The sequence below is a fragment of the Lynx canadensis genome, chromosome A2, assembly GCF_007474595.2.
Source record: "Lynx canadensis isolate LIC74 chromosome A2, mLynCan4.pri.v2, whole genome shotgun sequence".
Taxonomy (NCBI): domain Eukaryota; kingdom Metazoa; phylum Chordata; class Mammalia; order Carnivora; family Felidae; genus Lynx; species Lynx canadensis.
Window position 1 is genome coordinate 129891495 of NC_044304.2, and position 14695 is coordinate 129906189.

Here is a 14695-nt window from a genome sequence, read left to right on the forward strand (position 1 = left end):
AGACTACTATAGTATCTGGCCCTATTCCTTGAGCACTTCTCCTGCAGTCGTATAAATTGGCATAAGAAGTTCCCTCTGACCAGTTAATGGAAGAGAAAAAATGATGGGTCTCATTCATTCACAAAAGGATCTACACTGAGTTGGTAAAAGCTAGGTGTGAGTGGCCACTATACAACACCACCACTCATTAGTGTCCCCGAAACACAATGGTAAAGAGAAAACCTTCCACTGGGAAGAACATTAGGAGACATGGAATGAAGTAAGGGTATACACTGATTAATCGTTAGTGGCTTAGGAGTTGCCAGGCTGGACAAGAACTTAGAACAAACTGGAAAACTGGTTCAGTTTATGGTACCAACTGGTCCCATAAAATTTTCAGTAAGCTGCAAATTTGGGGTGCTGCCCTATAAAATTAAGTATATGCTTAAAACTAGTAATCATTTTATGGTGCCATCTTTCCCAGAACGTATACAAGGTGGAAGTGAGAGTGGTCCCTCTATTTCCTTTATGTGTAATTAATAAAAATACTGGAAGCATGTTTTCTAAATTTGGTGAAAAGCATAAAATTACAGATCCACAAAGTTCAGTGAACCACACTAGGCAAATTAACATGAAAATCACACCTGTACATGTTACAGTCAAACATAAAACTAAGGCAAAGGAAAACATCTTAAAAGCATCTAGAAAAAGTATTCATTACAAACAAGAGGGCAATGATATCAATCTTTTTAAAAATAAGTGTTTTAATGGAAGTATAACTCACATACAGAAAGGTGCACAAATATATTTGGCATGACTCGTTGCAAAGTGAAGATAACTATGTAACCACCACCCATATCAAGTACAACACTAATATGTCCTTATTACTAGCCTTTATCCTAGCTAGTCATTACTCTTCTTCCTTCTCAAAGGTAAGGATACTAAAGCCACAAATTGCCAGTGGTTAACCTTTAGATAAATTTAATACATGATGTATTCTTTTTGCCTCCTTTAACATCTGTGTTGTTACCTGGACAGTTTTCCATTTGTTTTCGCTGCTATCCAATGAACAAATAGGCCACATTTCATGACTATACCTGAGTTTATCCACTCCACCGTTGACAGACATCAGAGGTGCTTCCATTTGGGGCTATTAGGAAGAGCGCTGCCATGGACATTCTCATGTACGTCTTTTGGTGTACACACATATGCATTTTTGTTGGGCTCTCTATGATACCTAATAGCCCACTTTTAGAATTTTTTGGTCCTTAAAATGTTGAGCTTAATGGTTGGGAGGTCTTAGTACTGAATGGAGGAAAATGGTTTCAATGAATTAGATGTGGACACTGCTCACGGGCAAGTTTGGGCTTTCTCTCTGAGAGAGAGAGAGAAGGGGATTGCTCTACGGACATGGTGAGGGATGCCTTTTAACAGGGGGAAATTGGATTGCTGCCATATGATGGAATAAATTTGACTATACGTGGGGGGAAAAAAGGAGGAAGGTCTTGTCATTTAGAAAAGTAGTAGGGGAAGCAATGCCCTGCTCTCAGCATTTCAGGCACATTAGGAAGTAGTTCAGAAAATCATGAGCAGGGCTCATAGCACTATCCTGTGCCCAAGTGGGTCCCCAACTACACATTTAGACACTCCAAGAAGATGCCAAATGGTAATTTTCACTGACAGGACTAGCAGTACCACTCCAAACTGTACAATGTTAAAGTGGTAACCAGAGAATGTTTGATCTTTTTATTGTTGTTTTCAAAGGCAAATGTCCTGAGTGGTTTGTTATGGTTTCTGTCATACAAAAGTCATTTCACTCTACTCTGAGTCACTTGGCTGTCACAAGACACAAAATGAGCTGCAATAAGAAGAGCTTATCAAGAGGAGGGAAAAGTACACATATCTGGTCCCATACCCAGGTGACTGTCTTCATCTAAGGCATGATTTACCCTTCCCAGTGAAGTATCTGTGCAGTTCAATTAATTACCCTCTGTCAGTCAGAAGTAAATTTTGGTTCAGAGAGGTGGGGCAAAGCTTCAGACTCGAACTAACAACTGTTCCATACAAATACTATATCATCTGGAGTAGCCGTCTCTACAACAAACAAATCTTCATAGCAGAAACAATGTCTCCATGAGACTCCATTTGCTCCAGTCATTAACTTGTCATTTTGGACTCATAGAGTCATTCACTTAACAAATGTGAACTGCATACCTACCGTAAGCCAAGTACTTTCGGTGGTCAACTATTTGGAAATGGTATGCACGTGTGGGTGTGCACATACATATACACAAACACACAATTAGAGACGTTGGCCTGTGTGACCTCCAGTTGCAAATATTCCTAAGCATGCCAACCATTTAAATTCAAATGTGAATGTATGCGTACTTGTTTGTGGGTGAGTTTGTGTATGTATATGTGTATTTGTGTGTGAGAGAGAGGCAGAGAAAAGGGGATGAGGAACAGGGTAAGAAGCAACTCAAGTTACATTAGACAAGGACAGCAGAAACCATGAAAGACTCGAGAGAAAGTGTGGACAGATTTAAAGCACAAAAATGAAGTAGACTTCACTCACTTCTCTCCACGTACAGTCACATCCACTGCTCATCAACTGCTTTGCCCATATCCTGTGTGCTCCTTACAGGTTATATATAATCAAGATCTACCTTTAAAGCTATTTGCAAAAGTGTCTATGCCATAAACTTTTGGCTGACAAGTAATTATGCTTTATCTTCCAAAAGAAAACCAAGCATAAAACAACCCCACAAGATGAGAACAATTGATAATGCTGCTTGACAAAGGAGGCAAAAGAAAGAGATTTAACCAACACCTTAAGTTTGCCTCACCATTCATTAATTTTCAATTTGATTTTGCTTTTTATACCACAAAGCACTTATTCAAAAATAGAGGAACTCCTATATCCATATGTTGTCCTGCAAAAAAGAGAAGAAAATACTATTATTTGTATTTCTTGTTCAAACACTCTAAGAATAAAAGAACTGTTTTCAGAAATGATGAGGTTCCTGCAGATAACATTTACCCACGGGATTTGAGGCTTTTTTGTGACATAAAGTGCAGAGTACTTTGAGGATGGTTACAGATTCAATGGCACAGAAAAGGCTTTTAACTTTGGCTCATTTCCTCTGACCACCATGCCTCCATTCTAAATTATAACCTCTCAAAGCTACAGATCCTTTAAAGCCAGCTTTTAAACTGCCTTTCCTTGGTATCATCACAAAATAAGAACACTTTGTTACTTGAAAATAAAAGCACAAAATTATCGAACTCAATAACTGTTCTCATTATTGCAACCAATAAACAAGGCTCAACAAAAATTGTTTTCGCTAATAGCCATCACTTATTGAACTGCCAAGAAATAGATCCAAGAGAATCTAAAGAAAGATCTGCCTTAACAATATAAATGGTTTCTTATTCAGAAACTATATTTAATATCAGAAATGGCTAGCACATGTCTCAGTGCTATTATTATTGTCCATAACAGAATCTTAAACTAAGCAATAAAATCCTGTCATTCACATCTTAGAATAGTAATAATTTTGAAAAAACAAACAAAAAAAGAAACCACTAAACTACTAGATAATCCCGTTTTTAATTTAGGAATGTCTTTTATGATATACCCATAGCAAATACTACCTACTCAGCTGAATCTTTTTCAGAGTCACTGCAGTACTTTATATCCACAAAAAAATAATAATAGGACTAGGAAACATGAGAAGCATCTGGGACCCTTCCCCTTGGTTGAGACTGAGCAAGTAGTTGGCATGGCCAGCAAAGCCAAAATCAAATATTCAACCAGCTGGTTGGAGATAGTAGGGCCAAGTGAGTGACCCACATAGCTGAGAGACTGGTTATATACAAGGGGAAACAAGCAAACAAGTAAATATTTAAGGTTAATGGGAGCCAGGTTTTTCAATGCTGGAGAAAGAAACTATAAGTATAAAAAGAAGGTATCGGTATGAACATATTTAGAAAGATCAGTCTACAGGAACATACATGCATATAGATAGAGATGTATGTGCATATAGTGTGTGTTTATAAAAGCTGTATTTTCAGGGCACCTGGGTGGCTCAGTCAGTTAAGCATCCAACTTTGGCTCAGGTCATGGTCTCATGGTTTATAAGTTCAAGCCCCACATCTGTGTTATCAGCGCAGAGCCTGCTTGGGATCCTCTGTCTCCCTCTCTCTCTGCCCCTCCCCCTCTCTAAAATAAATAAACATTAAAAAAAAAAAAAAAAACCTGTACTTTCTAATTTCATTCCCTGGTTAGACCTAGCAGGAATGATACTCCAGTAGCAGTGAGCATCTTTTGAACCTAAATCTTGGGGTGTCTGGGTGGCTCAGTCGGTTGAGCGACCGACTTCAGCTCAGGTCATGATCTCATGGTTTGTGAGTTCAAGCCCCATGTCGGGCTCTGTGCTGCCAGCTCGGAGCCTGGAGCCTGCTTCTAATTCTGTGTCTCCCTCTCTCTCTGACCCTTCCCCACTCATGCTCTGTCTCTCCCTGCCTCAGAAATAAACATTAAAAAAAATTAAAAACAAAAGAACCTAAATCTTGGTTTCCCCATGTCTAAATGTCCTTCTCCATTAAAAGGAACCCGAATTCCTTCATAATTCCAAGGCTGGAACAAGAAAAGTATAAGATAAGCTGGACTGACTTTCAACATGATGAACTAAGAACACAACATCATTCTTCTATGGTAATCCTACCCAAAATACATCGTCTGAATCCATTCATAAGGAAACATCAGATAAAAAGAAAAGCATGATTTGGCTAAACTCTTCCAAAATATCAAGATCATGAAAGATAAGGAAAGACTAAGGAATAGTTCCAGACTGAATGACACCAGAAAGCCAGTTAACTCAACACAAAGTATGATCCTGGATTCTAGACTCATAAAGAACATCACTGGGACAAATGGTGAGTTGTGAATGAGATCTATGGATTAAACAGTAATATCCTATTAATATTTATTTCCTATTTTGATTATATTGGGGTTATGTGGAACAACATCCTTATTTTTAGGAAATGCTCTCTTAAGTACCAAAGAAATACTAGGGTATCATGTCTGCAATTTTTACTCTCAAGCCAAAAAGAAAGAAACCACTTCAAAATAATAATGTATCAGAGTAAAGGCTGAGAGAGAAATCAAGTGAGACAATAAAGAGAATATGATGGGATAAGTGTAGTAAAATGCCAATACTAGGGGAATGTGAGGGAAGAACATATTAGTTCTTTGTCCTTTTCTTGAAATGTTTTTCTAAATTTGAAATCATTATAAAATAATATGTTTTTTAAAAAGAAATGTCTGTTTATAACTGTTCTTATACTATTAAGAAAAGTCTTAACTTTCTATGAAGGGCTTCAATCTGCTATGAATTTAAAAAACAAAAAGGATATGTTGTGGCTAGAGGCAAAATACAACCTACATAATTCAAAAAGCACTTAAACCAAATAAGGACGTTAAAAGGGCTTTTATCATCAATATGTCTAAAAAAATGTGAACACTTGCCTGATTAAAGGTGATGTATACTGGGAATTATAAATACCATAAGGATAAAACTGCAGGAAATCTCTGATATTCATGCAAGGAAGAGATCCACGTAGACAGATGTGTCTCCCAGATCAGCCTTCAAGGACGCCCTGGCTCCCTGCCGTCTGGGGGAGTATGGTCAGTGGACAGCCTCTAGGTGCAGAGAATTCAATCTACTGCAGCTGCAGAGGGCAGTCCCACCTTGAGGCATCTCACATCCTGCAACAAAGTTGGGGCAGGGGAGGTCGGTGGCAACAGGAGGCAACCCTGAGGGCAATACTTCCCCCAGAGCAACCACGGTGTAGCCTGAGCATCAGCAGGTCTGCAGGGCAGCTCGAGCTTCTTTTTCTGCCCAATCCTGCAGCTCCTGCTTCCAGCCAAAGCACATGACCCCTGACACACATCTTGCACCCCAAACTCCATCACTGTGTTTACTGCTGGAGAACCCAGCCCACAATAAGGACTTCCTTTGTTTTTCGATTAAACATAGCTTGGTATGGACAGCTTTTACAGTTCTGTCTTGTGACTGGGTAATGTTATTTCTAACTCACTATATAGTTGTGAATTTTCTTAAGGTGAATTCTGCCTCTGACTCTCATCCATTCACCTTCTCATGCTGTGTGACAAAAGAATTGTACTTTCCCCTTTTCATGTTAGCCAAATATAAAAGATAATCATTATTTAAACAACAAATTTCCCTCTTATGGTCCATTAGCTCCTGCTGCTTGTTCCTGTAGTGAAATTGAAATATAACAAAACAATTTCCATGGCAATAGATAATAATCTAGTAAATGTGAATTTCTGGCTTAGCAACAGAACAAAATAGGAGGAGATTATGGGACTGCAGTGGGACTAAATTTCAATTTCTGTGTGTGTATTTTTAGTATCACATTTTAAAACAAAGCAAATTCAGACAAATTCATAAATACAGAAATATGAAGAGTAAAACTCTAATTATAGGATAAGTTTAAAAGATCTCAATGATCAATTTGTAATATTACTCCCTACCATTTACCACCAAATTCATTCAACTATCATAAAAAAATTTACTTATAAATTCAAGAATTCTTACAAGTTTTATTTGAAAGTCTATTATCTACTAGAATACTAGCTCCAACTACTAATATATTGCATTATGTTCATTTTTAGTAATAATTACAAACATGGATTATGATTAATATATAAATGAAAGATTTTCAAAAGGCCTCAGGATCTCTACAAAGCCTAAGAACAGAGGAGCTGGAGGGTCTGTGAGCATCACAAAAACAGGAGCAGATCTCATGTGATACCCAGTAGGCCAAAGCTCTCTGTTCACCCCCGTGAAACGCACACACTGATGTCCCAGGGCACACACTCTGTCAGCCAGTCTACCACACACGTGCTCTTCCCCCCATACCTCGAGTTGTACGCTCACTGAGAGTCAGTTTTCTTCCCACACTTATTACCAATTGTTTTTGCTATAATGGCATAATTAATTTGTTCACAATCTGATGAAATGTAAGTGCAAAAAGGGAGAAATTATTGTAGCTAAGAAAAATAACTACAATGTTTTGCAAAATCTGATAAAGATGAATCACAAAAAAATATGAACAAATTGAGTATGAACAAAGCTAGACTTTGGACAATTAAGGAAACAGTTATTCATATCTAAAAGTATTCTACACTCAGATTGCTTTGTGTCTTAAATTTTTGCTCTTAATAACCCAAACTGCAAATGGTAGATAATGCACTGTGTCTCTGCTTTATTCAGTAATGACTATGCAAAACTCCAAGCTGTTAAAAGAAAAAGCTTCAGCCTTAAAACAAAAAAATGCCAAATAGACAAAGAATAAGTGAGACAAATGTATGAATGCAAGGAAGCCTAGATAGAATTCCTTAATATATGGTAATACAAACACACCTCTCTTTGATTTGTCTCCACTCTCCAGGCAGGATTCCAGCCTTCTTAGGGCTGGCACTGAGCACAGCCCCCTTGTCCTTGAACTGCAACATATACAGCTTCAATCACAGGCTAATTCTTCCTGGCTGGTAGTGAAATCTTAGAAAGCATTCTTCCCCTGCTTGCTTCACTCTTCTCTCCTGGCTCTGCACATATGGATTCTTCATTACCCACTTGATTTCACATCCAGCAGATCACATCTTCAAACCGTACTTTCTCTTTGGTCATCTGCTACCTAAGGTGGGCCTCGGAAAAGAAGGCATTCCTAGCCCCAGAGTCACATGGGCAATTAATTAATTGAACACATTTCCAATCCTTTAAGCACCCTGCCAAGGAATATATTGGCTAACCAGGAAAATGTTTACCTAAACAACTCAAACCCTTTTTTTTCTTTCCTATTCAAGCCACATTTTAATGGTTGATGTTCCCTGCCCATTAAAAACATACAAGAGCAGCCACAAAAATAATGTTCTGCCATGGTCCAGCATTTAGCGATTTAGATCCTAAAGTACCTAAGCTGACTACTTTTTACCCTATTCTATCAATTTAACTTCCTTTGCTTCCACTGAAATCACATCCCATCAACCTATTTATTATATCCTTACTTCTCCCCTCCAATTTTATGGCCTTTAACTCCCTATTTCTCCAAATTATGGTTGAGCTGCTTTTACTCATATCACTTCTTGACACCAAGGAATTCTGACTACAACTGAGGTTCCTACAATTCATTTCAATTCTGATACTAACTCCCCAGATTTAGCATCAGATGCACAGGTTCAAGGGCTCAGTACCCCCCAAGACTGGCAACTTCAGATGTCAGTCATGACACTCTGAAACTCTGAAAAACCCCTTCATAACTATTACTAGTTAATTACAAAGAATATGAAAGAACAGTCAGCTGAAGGCAGTACCTGGGGCAAGGTCTGGAAGGGTCTCAAGCACATGGGTCTGTCCCCTCAGAGTTGGGGTGTACCACCCTCCTAGCACGTGGGTGTGTTCACCAACTCTCAAGCTCTTTGAAAACTGTCATTTAGGGATTTTTACAGAAGCTTCATTACATAGGCATGGCTGATTAAATCATTGGCTGTTGGTGATTTACTCAATCTCTAGTCCCTCTCCTTTACCCAGAAATTGTGTGATGGTTGGAAATTTCAAGCATTTGGTCAAGGCTTGCTATTCTGGTGACCAGTCCCCATCTGAAGCTATCAAGGGGTCTAGCAAGAGGTGCCTCATTAGAACAAAAGATGCTCATATTACCCTTATCACTCAGAAAATACCAAGGGCTGGGGCACCTGGATGGCTCAATTAAGCATCTGACTCTTCACTTCGGTTCCGGTCATGATCTCACACTTCATAAGATCGAACCCCATATCAAGCTCTGTGCTAACAGTGCAGAGCCTGCTTGGGATTTCTCTCTCTCTCTTTCTCTCTCTCTCTCTCTCTCTCTCAAAATAAACTTAAATAAATAAATTAAATAAATTAATTAAATAAATAAATAAATAAATAAATATTCCAAGGGCTCTTGGAGCTCTGTCTAGGAACTGGGTACAAAGACCAAATATCTCTATACAATAAAACAAGGCATTAACTCTTTTTCCTTTTTTCCTCAGACCACCTTACAAGTAATAGCTCCCTGCAACTATTATTAGATATGCAATACTATATTGGATATTGTAGTATCTAGCCTCTGCAGCTAGTCCCCTTGTATTGCCTTTTGGGGAAAAAACCTTCCATTTCTTCTTCCCTTCCCTCTTCCCTCCTCAAGTTTGAAGCAGGTAATAGGCAGGATTTAAATCATAACGTATTTTCAACTAGACTTATACTTTGTTGTCTACTGTGCTAAAGGAATATCTACAGTCTATACACTTGGCATATTAGTAACGGTTATTTAATTTTGCTCCCAAAGTCATATGTATAAGAATGGCTACAGTTCAGTGTCTCTAGAAATAACAACTTATTTTTTTTTCTCAATAACCATATATTGTTTTACTTTTAAAATCCTTCCCATCACCATTCCTCACTATGGAATTGTCTTATAGTCTATTTTCCAATGAGATTCCTAGTTTTTTTTTTTTTATTTGGTAGCTAAAGGATCTGATGTTTAAATTCTTTTGACATGAAAATATCACAACCTGTTGGGCTTAAATACTATGAGATGTACTGGCTCCTGGCATCACTGCCAGGAGTACAACTTTACAATCTAATGTCGAAAACCGGCAGAAATTAAAGCTTAGCTTCTGCTTAGAGAAAAAGCTATCACTCCCTGACGGTTGACAGACTCCTCAGAATCCTATTTTTTGATTCTCTGGCCACATAAATGGGTGCTGCATCCTTTTCCCAAAAAGGTCAGGCCTAGAGATAGTGAAGCAACACAGGGAAAACACCCAACTTCATTCTGAATCGAAGCACGCGCTGTTTTTTATTGCCATGTTCACACATTTGCAAAATTTTCTCCTTTCAGTGATAATAACCTTTCTAAAACACAACATTCAATATAATAACCAGCTACTGATCAGTCTGCTAGTCAAATCTCCCATCTACCAACCAATGAGTTTCATTTATTACAATTCTTTAACTATTTTGTCATTTCTGGAATTATGATATATGGCAAGTCAATGATACTATAGTTTAAATAACAGTAGTTTTTCTTCCTTAGTGGCACATAAAATAAAGGTACACCTTCCTCTCCCAACAGGCTCTAGTTGACCACTAGAGATAATCCATGTGAAGCAGTGAGCGTTGGATACAGCATACAGTAAGTGCTCAATAAATTTTATTTGCTATCATTATCATGTTTCTAAACGAATAACAGAAATTTCAAGCTCACCATATTTAAGCCCAACAGATTGGGATATTTTCATATCCAAGGAATTTAAAAATCAGATCCTTTAGCTACCAAATCAAAAAACTAGCAATCTCATTGGAAAATAGACCACAAGACAATTCCATAGCGAGGCATCTTTGAAAACATTTCTACTCAATCATTTTTCCCCAACTACAGTACCAAGACCTATGTTTAAATGATGTAAGCTACTTTTCTTTCACATTGCTCTTCTACTCTCTGCCATTTTTTTTTCTATTTCCATCAACAGTAACCTGCAAGGTATTTTCAATTAGAAAGCCAGCAACTGATTTGAAAAATTGTAGCTCAATTTTATTTAGCTACACATTACTATTGCAATTATTTTACCCATGAATGTGGAAGTATAAGGAATATCCAGAGTTTAATGAAAAATATAATACAGCTACAAGATTTCTAAAAGTCAGAAAATACTACCATCAGTAAAGTTTTTTTGGTATTTTTATATAAGAAACTGGTTGTTTTTATTCTGCTGTTCATGGTTTTCACCTTTTTCATATTTAAAATAACTTAACTGAAAGCATAGTATAATTTCATCTCTAGTCTACTAAAATTATACAGCTAACTGTAGTAACATCATTCTGTAACATTCTGAAGTGAAAACTATTAGATATTGAATCAATTTATACCCTCACCTGAACAGTGTTACACAACAAACTTAAAGTGTATTTACTGAATTTCAATATATCATATTGCCCTAAGAATAGAGACATAGAGTTGGCAAATTATTTGTATAAATACAGTATGATTATAATTTAATATAGATTGCTGGTACACAATTTTTAATTTTTCCTCACTAAAATATATGGTGCAATAGAAAACATGAGAAGTATTTTTAATTCTTAGAAAAATGACATGTGAGACACATATTCACAACACACAGTCTATGTTCCTCCAGTCTTTTGCCTACACATACATACTTTACTTGTTAAATATTGAAATTATAGCACACACCATTTTGTTACTTTTTTAATTTGATTATATAATAGCATTTTCAATATCCTTACATAGTCTTCCAAAACACAATTTTTGAATGGTTACAAAGGGGCCATCCAGCATTTGGATATATTATCACTTATTTAACAGATGACCACTGTTGGACATCTAGGACATTTACTGCCATAATAATGCAATAATCAACAAACCCTTATCCTTGCTCTGGTCTCTGAATTGTTTCTCAGGAAAAATTCCTAGAAGTGCAAAATGTTAAGTAAAGCCATGTAAACATTTTGTAGGTTTTTTATGCCTACCACCAAACTGTCACGACCTTTGTCCATGTTCCCTCAAATTCAATGCTTTCTCTCTTTTGTTTTCTTTTTAATTTTCTTTCTTTCTTTTTTTTTTTTTTTTTTGGCTGTTCTTCATACATGAGCAATAGGTTAGATATTACAGATACTTTTGAAGGTTCTCATTTGCTTTTAAACATCATTTCAAGTTTTTTGACAAATAAAAGATTTTCAGTTTATATATTCAAATGTATCAAACTTTCCTTCATTATAACTTCCTTTGGTTTTATATCAAAGAAAGCTTTCCTAATCCTACTACCAAATGATTCACCAATACTTTCTTCTAAGTATTTTACAGTTTCCATTTTGGATTTGTATTTTTCAACCCATCTAAATGTATTTTCCATATAGAACCAGTAGAGAGCTAATCACATTCTTTTCAGACAAAACTGTTCTAACACACCAAGTTTAAACCATCAACACTTTTTAGATTAAATGTATTATTAATGGTCTTTTTACACTTTACAAAACCTGTTTTTTTGTGTGTATGTGTGTTTTTTTAATCTAGGGTATAAATATGAAGTAGCATATCCAATTTTTTAGCTTCTTTCCAGGGCACAGAATGAAGATTCTTCTTCATTCCTACTCTCAGGCTACCAGCATTATGAAGTAAAATAATCAACAGAACATCCTGCATTATAAAGTTTTATGTTTTGGCTCAACATAGAGACATGCCAAATACATATATAATGTACTACTTTAATTTTTTTTAAGTTTATTTTGAGAGACAGAGAGAGAGAGAGAGAGATCAGGTGAGGGGCAGACAGAGAGGGAGGCAGAGAATATAATACACTGCTTTAAAAAGTAGACTCGGTTGGGGCACCTGGGTGGCTTAGTCAGTTGAGCGTCTGACTGCGGCTCAGGTCATGATCTTGCAGTTTGTGAGTCTGAGCCCCAAGTCAGGCTCTGTGCTGACAGCTTGGAGCCTGGAGCCTGCTTCGGATTCTGTGTCTCATCCTCTCTCTGCCTCTCCCCTGCTCGTGCTCTGTCTCTCTCTGTCTCTCAATAATAAATAAATGTTTAAAAATTTTTTTAATAAATAAATAAAATAAATAAAAAGTAGACTCGGGGGGGCACTTGGGTGGCTCAGTCGGTTAAGTGTCCGACTTAAGCTCAGGTCATGAACTCAGGGTTCATGAGTTTGAGCCCCGGATTGACTCAGAGCCTGGAGCTTCCTTCAGATTCTGTGTCTCCCTCTTTCTCTTTTCCTCCCCCACTTGTACTCTGTCTCTCTCTCTCAAAAAAAATAAAGATTAAAAACACAAAGATAATAAATTAAAATAAAAGTAAAAAGTGGACTCGGGCCCCTGGGTGGCTCCATCGGTTCAGTGTCCATCTCAAGCCCAGATTTGGGCTCCAAGCTGACAGCTCAGTCTGTTTGGGATTCTCTCTTTCCCTCTCTCTCTGCCCCTCCCCCACTCAATCACACACGTATGCATGTGCACTCTCTCTCTCTCTCAAAAAAAAAAAAAAAACATTTAAAAAAATAAAAATAAAAATAAAAAAGTGGACTCTTCCTCTAGCTAATGAACAAGATTCAAAATTAAAAGCAGAAGATGACGCTATGTAAGCTCCATGAAAACTACCATGGAGATGCCTGCACTATCTTGAGGATACCAACACAGTAGAGAATAGGCTTTGATGAAATGCCAACTTGCCCTGGAAGCATTTCCTGGCCCCAGCCCCACAATCCAGCTGATGAGGTATCTCTCCTGGGGCTTTCCAAGCCACCTGAACATATCTACTCCTAACACTTATAACCTCGTATTCAATTTTCTGACTTACCAGAAAGTTTCCCCACTAAACATTAGAGCCTCAGAAATAAAAATTTCATCTCAAAAAACGTTTTATCCCTAATACTGAGCTAACAGTAAGCAGTTTGTAAAGACTTAAGTAAATGAATGGGTGCAGGATTTCAAGACACCTAGGCTCTTTCAGGTCTGTCAATTATTAATGATTAAAATACTAAACAAGTCATTTAACCTTTATAACCCATGGTGTCAAATTCAGAAACGGGTTATTTCTTAATAAGATGATCTATTCAGGTTTTCAAGATCAAAATTCTGTAATGACATGACCTTTATTTCCAGAACCCAATCTTAGACTCCCTGCTGCTTTATCTCCCCTTGATGGTATCCCCCTACGGCGCTTCTAAACTGTCTTGACCTTCTCAACCCTACCCCACTGTCCATTTCAAATGTTCCTACCCTGTTCTCCTTAGGGTTCTTCTATGTGATCAACAACCTACATCTATAATCTCAATGACAATACCTTTAATGTACCTTCTTTGTGCTAAATTCATGTGCAGGTGAAGGAGGTATTAGTGATGTGAGGTGTTAAGGTACTAAATCTGTGTAGCAGTTCTCAGCCTATCCTGCCTACATCTTTGGAAAAGCATACAGCATGAGGCATGACCACATTTCTACTCTGAAATAAAATATCTCTGTAGTAAAGGTTATTTTATAATGTTACTACTCATTTCCATAACAATTTTCAACAGAAAGGACATTTACGATTTTTTAGAATCACACGAAAGAAAGAAAGGAAGGAAGGAAGGAAGGAAGGAAGGAAGGAAGGAAGGAAGGAAGGAAGGAAGGAAGGAAGGAAGGAAGGGACTAGACTGATGAGCCCTTCTCAAATATATTCTGATAAAGAAAGGTTTTGTCTTATGTTTGTGTTTTCCATATTTTTTGCTCTTGTCTCTATTTTTTAAATACTTCCATAAATTTTCAGAGTAATTTCTCTTTGGACTAAACAGACACGATTTTTTTTTTAAGTATTTGATGACATGTGGTGAGACTGTGTTTATCTTTTTGAGATGCCTTGAAATTTTAGCCTAAGAGAGGGGGAAACAGGTGGTGGGCATTGAGGAGGGCACTTGTTGGGACGAGCACTGGTGTCATATGTAAGTGATGAATCACAGAATCTACCCCCAAAACCAAGAGCACATGGTATACAGTGTATGTTAGCCAATTTGACAATAAATAACATTTTCCAAAAAAAAAGGTATTTTAGCCTATCATTCTAAATGCAAACCAACTTATAACATGAGTTAAAATAAAGTCTGTAAAAATATAATT

At 37.1% G+C, this 14695-nt stretch overlaps 1 protein-coding gene and 1 long non-coding RNA gene across 2 annotated transcripts in view; both read right to left on the bottom strand.

Moving 5' to 3' along the window:
- The window catches only part of IMMP2L (inner mitochondrial membrane peptidase subunit 2), an 885960-nt gene that overhangs the window by 713248 nt on the left and 158017 nt on the right, over positions 1 to 14695 (bottom strand).
- Positions 2047 to 12500, bottom strand: LOC115509089. The gene is made up of 3 exons (XR_003967229.1): positions 10638 to 12500; positions 10147 to 10152; positions 2047 to 2058 (listed from the first exon to the last, which is right to left on the bottom strand). It is a non-coding gene; the product is annotated as an uncharacterized LOC115509089 (long non-coding RNA).